At 51.0% G+C, this 7,683-nt stretch overlaps 1 pseudogene across 1 annotated transcript; it reads left to right on the top strand.

Annotated features, from left to right (window-relative positions):
• The first annotated feature begins 1,484 nt into the window (after positions 1-1,484).
• On the top strand, positions 1,485-5,259 carry LOC147915666 (class I histocompatibility antigen, Gogo-B*0101 alpha chain-like; annotated as a pseudogene). The gene is made up of 8 exons (XR_015554085.1): positions 1,485-1,746; positions 2,074-2,343; positions 2,585-2,860; positions 3,479-3,754; positions 3,888-4,246; positions 4,432-4,482; positions 4,625-4,666; positions 4,832-5,259. The product of XR_015554085.1 is annotated as a class I histocompatibility antigen, Gogo-B*0101 alpha chain-like (transcript).
• Positions 5,260-7,683: the final 2,424 nt, after the last annotated feature.

The raw sequence follows: 7,683 nt of genomic DNA on the forward strand, positions 1-7,683 counted from the left end.
AACCCCAAAACATTTGCACTTTAAAATGTCCTGAAGCATTAAAAATTATTATCTTTACCAAATCATTACTCTTAAGTCCACATTTTAAGAACATCTCATATGATGACGTGGGAAGTACAGATAAAGCTTCTGCTACATCCCCACGTACTATGTCCCAAGGAAAATAATTTGCATGAGCTGAGCTAGCCTCTTTTTTTGTGTGTGTGTGTGCTGAGGAAGATTCACCCTGAGCTAATATCTGTGCCAATATTTCTCTATCTTGTGTGTGGATCGCAGCTACAACATAGCCAACAAGTGCTGTAGGTCTGCACCTTGGAACCGGGCCCTGGCCGCTAAAGTAGGGTGTGCTGAACTTAACCACTAGGCCACAGGGCCTGCCCCTGAGGTAGCCTCTTTTTTATGGAATCCCATTTTTACTTGAAAGAATGAATGACAGAAACTATGATTAGATTTGGTTAATTGGCACACACTTTCTCAAAATGAACGTGAGCTTCTCCCTTCACGAAAATCCACTGAGAGTTGACAACTGACAGTACTTATTGCCTTGATAAAATGTAAGCTCTCAAGAGAAAACCAGAATTTTGGAAAACTTGTGTCCCACCAGGTAAGCTTGACAGCTTCCCAGCACTGACAAACTTTCCTGTTGGGATCTGGGGTAACATTAACAAAGGTGATATTTTGATAATTTGTAGTTAAAGGCATCAACAAGGGAAGATCTACATAACTAGTGAAACAATGTATTACTTTTAAAAATCATACATTAGTACAAGAGCCATTCAATATGCAAAATAGACCTGCGGATTTTAATGTAACGGAATAGGAAATATTCAATGATATTGTTTCACGTTTCACTTTGCAAATCACCACTGAGAAACTACCACTTGTGTAGTTTTAGTATCAAAGTTGAATATCCACAATTATCTGGAAAGGTGATTAAAAATACCACTCCTACATGTTTGTGTGAGGCTGTATTTTTTTCAACCAAAATAAGACATTAAATGCAGAACATACATGAAAATGCAGTGATCTTCTAATGAGACAGACAAGAGAGTTGCAAAAATGTAAAAAGATCCACTCTTCTTACTACTTTGTTTGTTTGGGAAAGTAGTTATTTTTCATAAAAACATTATTTCTGTTAACTTGCAATGGGTTATGAATATTCTTCTAAATAAATTAACAAAAATATTTAAAAACTTTTATTCCTAGTATGGTAAATATTGACAGATATAACCAACATAAACAAAAGTACCCTTGGGGTCCTCGCTAATTTGTAAGACTGTATAGATACCCTGAAGCCACAGTGTTTGAGAATCGCTGACTCAAAAGGCCCTGGGCCAGGCCTCAGGGAGACGGTGTAACAAAGAGCTCTCGGGGCAGGAGGAGAGGGGTCAGGGCAGAGTCCCAGGTCCCCGGACGCGGCTTTCAGGGTCTCAGCCCGAGGGCGGTGTCCGGGGCGGGGAAGCTCAGTGTTGGGGAGTCCCCATCGCCCTGAGTTTCACTTCTCCCTCTCAAAAGCTGTGTCAGGTCCTCCCGCCTGGAGACTCATGACGCGGCCCCACTTCTCACTCCCATTGCGTGTCCGGTTTCCAGAGAAGCCAATCAGCGTCTCCGCGGTTCCCGGTTATAAAGTCTCCACCACCGTCGGGAACTCAGATTCTCCCCAGACCCCGAAGAGGGAGGTTATGGCGCCCGGAACCCTCCTCCTGCTGCTGTCGGGGCCCCTGTTCCTGACCGAGACCTGGGCGGGTGAGCGCGGGGTCGGGAGGAAACCGGCTCTGCGGGGAGCGGGGCGAGGGGACCGTGCCGCGGGGGTGCAGGACCCCCGGGGAAGGCGCGTCTCGGCGGACACCTGCCCAGACCCCTTCACCCACCTCATCCCTCCCTGTCCTGACCCTCACCTTCTCCCGCTGCCGCTTCCGCCCACTCCGATTCCCCGCCCTTCGTCCGCCGCCCATTTTCCATCTCACGCACGACTCCCTCTCCCCCACCCCCTTCTCTCTCCCGTCAACCTCCGACCCGGCACCCGCGCCGGGAGGAGGGTCGGGCCGGGTCTCAGGCCCTCTCCGCCCCCAGGCTCCCACTCCCTGAAGTATTTCTACACCGGCGTGTCCCGGCCCGGCCGCGGGCAGCCCCGCTTCATCGCCGTCGGCTACGTGGACGACACGCAGTTCGTGCGGTTCGACAGCGACGCCGCGAGTCCGAGGGCGGAGCCGCGGGCGCCGTGGGTGGAGCAGGAGGGGCCGGAGTATTGGGAGGAGCAGACCCGGATCTACAAGGAGCAAACACAGAATTTTGGAAGGAGGCTGAACACCATCCCCGGCTACTACAACCAGAGCCAGGCCGGTGAGCCACGCGGGCCCGGGTCCAGGTCACGACCCCCATCCCCACGGACGGACCGGGGTCTCCCAGAGTCTCCGGGTCGGAGATTCACCCCGAGGCTGCGGGACCCTCCCGGCCCCCCCGACTCGGGAAAAGCCGGCGGGGACTTTGCCGTGGTTTCATTTTCGGTTTAGGTTGAATCCCTGCGGGTGGTCGGGGCGGGGGCGGGGCCACGTGGGCGGGGCTGACCGCGGGGCGGGGTCAGGGTCTCACACCCTACAGAGGGTGTTTGGCTGCGACGTGGGGCCGGACGGGCGCTTCCTCCGCGGATACAGTCGGGACGCCTACGACGGCGCCGATTACATCGCCCTGAGTGAGGACCTGCACTCCTGGACCGAGGCGGATACGGTGGCTCAGATCACGCGGCGCAAGTGGGAGACGGCCGGTGAGGTAGAGAGCTGCAGGGCCTACCTGGAGAGCACGTGCGTGGAGTGGCTCCACAGACACCTGGAGAACGGGAAGGAGACGCTGAAGCGTAAGGGTAGGAGAGGCTGCGGGGCCTTCGGATTTCCTCTCGGCCTGGGGCTGGCATCCCATAGAGAGAGCAGGAAAATGAGTTGACAGCTGAGTATGCGCAGCCCATGGGTTCGGAGACTGAGTCTGCCAGGGTTTTCAGATCCGGTACCAGAGAGTGACTGCACCAGAGGGCCTGCCTTTCTCTCAGGGACATTAAGGGGTCCAGTCTCTCCAGCGATGGAGGGGGAAGCCATCCCTGAAATAACTGACAAGCAGTTCCCTTTGTCTCTGGCAGCCGCTCTGGGACTTTGTCTCTCAGGGCTTGTTCTCCGTCCCCTCGCCCTGTGTGCTTGAGGTCTGACCAGGTTTTCCGAGTCATTTTGCCTCCACCCAGGTCAGGACCAGAAACCTCTTTACTCCTCTTCAGAGACCTGTCTCTTACCCTGGGCTGTCTTACCCTGAATCCAGAAATTTCCAAAGAGTGGAGATTATTTTAGATCCCTGTGTCTAGGCTGGCATCTGGGTGTTGTGCTCCCTTCCCCCACCCCAGTTGCCGTGTCCATTCTCAGGATAGTCACATGACCACTGCTTCAGTGGCCCAAACGGATGCAAAGTTCCTGAATTTTCTGACCCTTCTCTTCAGAGCCCCCCAAGACACATGTGACCCACCACCCCATCTCTGACCGTGAGGTCACCTTGAGGTGCTGGGCCCTGGACTTCTACCCTGTGGAGATCACCCTGACCTGGCAGCGTGATGGGGAGGACCAGACCCAAGATATGGAGCTTGTAGAGACCAGGCCTGCAGGGGACGGGACCTTCCAGAAGTGGGCGGCTGTGGTGGTGCCTTCTGGAGAGGAGCAGAGATACACGTGCCATGTGCAGCACGAGGGGCTGCCTGAGCCCCTCACCCTGAGATGGGGTAAGGAGGGAGATGTGGGCTTAGAGTCTCTTACACTATCACAGGAAATCAGGAGCCCTTCTGGAGACCTTCAGCAGAGTCAGGGCTGATGCTGGAAGTCAGGGCCCTCACCTTCCCTCACTTCCCTTCCCAGAGCCGCCTCCTGAGTTCACCATCCCCATTGTGGGCATCATTGCTGGCCTGGTTGTCTTTGTGGTCATTGTAACTGTGGTGGCTGGAGTTGTGATCTGGAGGAAGAACTGCTCAGGTAGGGAGGGGTTGTGGTCTGAGTTTTCTTATCCCACTGGGGAGTTTGAAGCCCGGGTAGATTTTTGTCCTGCCTGGTTAATGGGAAGTCCCATCCACAGGCACATGTGCTTTCCTCCTCTGGGGGCCTATTTGCTAATACTTCCTCTTTAGTAAAGCACATATGAAAATGAAGGATAAATTAGTCACCGTGATGAGTCTGGTGATGGAGACCTGATTCCCAGCAGTCACAGAACAGAGGAGAAGGTGAGGGGAAGTCACAGGTCACAGGTCATGAGGGTGGTTGGTCCAGTCTCCACACATATACTTTTCTTATGTTTCCTGATCCTGCCCTGGGTCTCTAATCACAGTTCTAGAACCTTCTCTGGGGTCCAGGACTAGGGGGTTCCTTTAGGACCTTATGGCCCTGCCTCCTCCCTGGTATTTCACAGGGTGTTTTCTTCCCACCGGTGGAAGAGGAGGGAGCTACACTCAGGCTGCAAGTAAGTATAGAAGGTGGGTGATCCCTGAGACCCTTGTGATAATGTAGATGGGAGCACGTGGGGAAGCTCACCCACCCCATAGTTTCTCCTTTAGTCTCATCTCCTGTGGGCCCTGACCACATCCTGTTTTGTTCTACTTCAGGGAGCCACAGTGCCCAGGGCTCTGATGTGTCTCTCACAGCAGGTGAGACCCTAGAGGCCTGAAGTGGGGAAGGGTTGGGGGAGAGGGGACAGGACTAGGTTATGGGGATTCTTTGATTGGGACATTTTGAGCATGTGGTGGGCTGTTCAGAATGTCACCAATTATAGCAAGAGACTTAAATTTGTTCATAATTATTTTCTTCTATAGCGTGAGACAGCTGCCTTGTGGGGAACTGAGTGATATAAAATTTGTTCACCCCATCCCCATTGTGACTTCAGGAATCTCTGACTTCTGTTTCTGCAAAGGGCATCTGAGTGTATCTGCGTTCCTATTAGCATAATGAGAAGAAGTGGAGAGACTGGTCTCCCTTGTGACCCCCTCCCCACACTGACCTGTATTCTCTTCCCTGATCAACTTTCCTGTTCCAGCAGAGCGGGGCTGGGCCGTCTCCATCCCTGTCTTAACTTTGTGTTGCTCTGAGCTGCAGCTTCTTACTGCCTTATTGAAAATAAGAATTGGGATATGAACTTGTTTTTTTTAAATTCTTGCCATGGGGGATTGATGGGTTAATTAAAGGAGAAGATTCCTAAAATTTGAGAAGGGAAATAAATGGAAGCACTGAGAACTTTCCAGAACTTGTGTTTTTGCTTTGTTGAGCCTTTTGCAGGTGGGGACAGAAGAAGGCTTTGAGGAGTTGAGCATGGATCGGGCCTGTGCCTGGTTGGTGTTGAGTGCATCGTGGGCTTTGACATGGTCACTCCTTGGTTGGATCATCTTTTCTGAGCCTTTGTCCTTGTCCTTTCAGTAGAACCTGTCCCACCAGGACCTGTGATCACAAGGACTTGGACATCACCTCGGCCTTGTGTCTCCAGGACCATGGGCAGTGAGGGCTGCATGTGGTGGGGTCACCCTAGAATCAGGCCTGGATCTGGTCCTCAGCTCCCCTCTTGAATGTTTATTTGTTGTTTCTTTGTTTCTGTAGAGGGTCGTGCCTGTTCTTGTTCTTGTGTATGAGTTCTGGTCATTCTCCTCTGGGTGTCCCCCTTCTCTGGCAGCAGCAGGAGTCATTTGGCCTGTCATTGTTAGGTGGCCTCTGCACACAAGCATCTGTGGTGTCCAGAGATGAGTTTTCAGACTCGTCCAGCTCTGTCCTCCTTCTAGTGCCTGACTGTCATTTCCACCTTTCCCCAGCCTTCTCAAAGGAGCCAGATTCTGGAATTAGAGAGGAGGGATCCCGTAATTTCTCATCCTAGAAAAGTTCCTGTTGGGATTCTTCTGCTCTGCAGCCTGCCCTCTCTCCCGGGCTTAGCTCTAGTCATCCTAGTGCCGACTCCAATCCAAACTCACAATGTATAAAGGAGAGTCTACTTTAGATTTATAGTTGGTTGGAAAATAGGCCTCATAAGTCACAAACCATTGTTTTCTGAAGAGAGAAATGTAATTGTGTGCTCTAGTGTGCAGGAGGGTTGGTGTGGGAGGGAGAGTTGGAGGGAAGGGGCATTGATTCAGGGTGAGTGGACATTGTGCTGTAGCTGCCACAAAACAGCATATGGCCTGATGTTACGTTATTAAAGATATTGTGTCTAGAAAAGGGAGGTGCTCTGCACTGAACATGTGTGCCGGAGGTATGACATATTATTTTTGCATCTGGGAAACATCACTGAAGTAAAAACAGAAAAATTGCTGGCCTTGTGGAGAATATGTTGTAATGGGAAGAGACAGACTATGTACTATAAGTGTAGTCAATAAGGACAGTGTTTATGTTAGAAGGTGGTAAGTGCTATGAAAAAAGTGCAGTGGAGAAGGCAATCCAGAGGGTGTGGGTGGGAACAGGGAAAATGGCTGTTTAATTTGGGTGGTCAGTGTGTCTAACTGGGATGGTGACCTTAGAGGAAAGATGTGAAGGACATGAGGAATTATCCATGAGGGTGTCTGGGGGAAGTTCTTTCCAGGCAGAGGAACCCCCAGTACAAATGCATTAGGGCAGGAGTGTGTCTGTGTGTTCTGGGAAGAGCGAGGGGGCCAGTATGGCTGGAGCAGAGAGTAATCGTGATGAGATCGAGGTGCGGCCAGACTGTGTGGGCCTGGAGGATGTGAAGGGCTTTGGTCTGTGTTCTGAGTGAGATGGGGATTTACAAGACAGTTTAGAGCAAAAGAGGGTCATGGTATGACTTCTCATTTAAAAGGATCACTGTGGCTGCTGTGCTGAGAGCAGAATTGGGATGCAAAGGGCAAGGGAGGCACTAGGGAAGCAGCAGGGAACTAGTGCAGTGTTCCAGGCTGGAGTTGTCCATGGCTTCCACTGGTGTGGAAGTAATTGGATTCTGGATAAACATTCTGAAGATGGACTTTGCAGCATTTCCTAATGGATTAATCTGGGGAATGAGAAAGAGGAGTCAAGGAGGACACCCCAAATTTTGGACTGTGCAAGTAGAAAGATGGAGTTGCTATAAGCAGAGTTGGGGAAGACTTTGTAAGGAGCAAATGTACAGGTATTTGGTTTAAGAGATGTTGAGTCTAGATGTCTATCACAAATGCAAGTGAGATAGCAGATCAGCAGTTGGTCAAATGAGTCTGGAGGTTAGGAGAAATGTCTGGGCTGGAGAAGTAGATTTGGGAGGTGACACCATATGGATGATATTTAAAGCTTTGAGAACAGATGAGGTCACCAAGGGAGTGATGGCTATAGAAGAGAGAGGAACAAGGACTGAACCCTGGACGCCCCATTGCTAAGGGATCTGATCAAACTACACACCTGGGGCAGACTACACAGTTCTGTCTCTGTATCTAGAAGGCATGGAGACTAAGAGGTCCCAAACTTTCCTTTGCACAGGAATGCCCTGGACATCTCGTTAAGATTCTTGAATAGAGCATGAAAGTCTATGTATAACAAGGTTGGTACTGATGCTTCTGGTCTTCAGGTCACACGTTTAGTAGCAAGAATGTAGACCTGGATTCCCTCATGGCTGTGCATCAGCCTCACCTGTAGGGCTTGTTAAATAAGGGATTCCTTGGTCTTGTGCCTAATATTCTGAGATGTTGGGTCTTGGGAGAGGCCT

This window comes from Ceratotherium simum, chromosome 13 (genome assembly GCF_057802395.1).
Source record: "Ceratotherium simum simum isolate JZ-2026a chromosome 13, ASM5780239v1, whole genome shotgun sequence".
NCBI classification, from domain to species: Eukaryota; Metazoa; Chordata; class Mammalia; order Perissodactyla; family Rhinocerotidae; genus Ceratotherium; species Ceratotherium simum.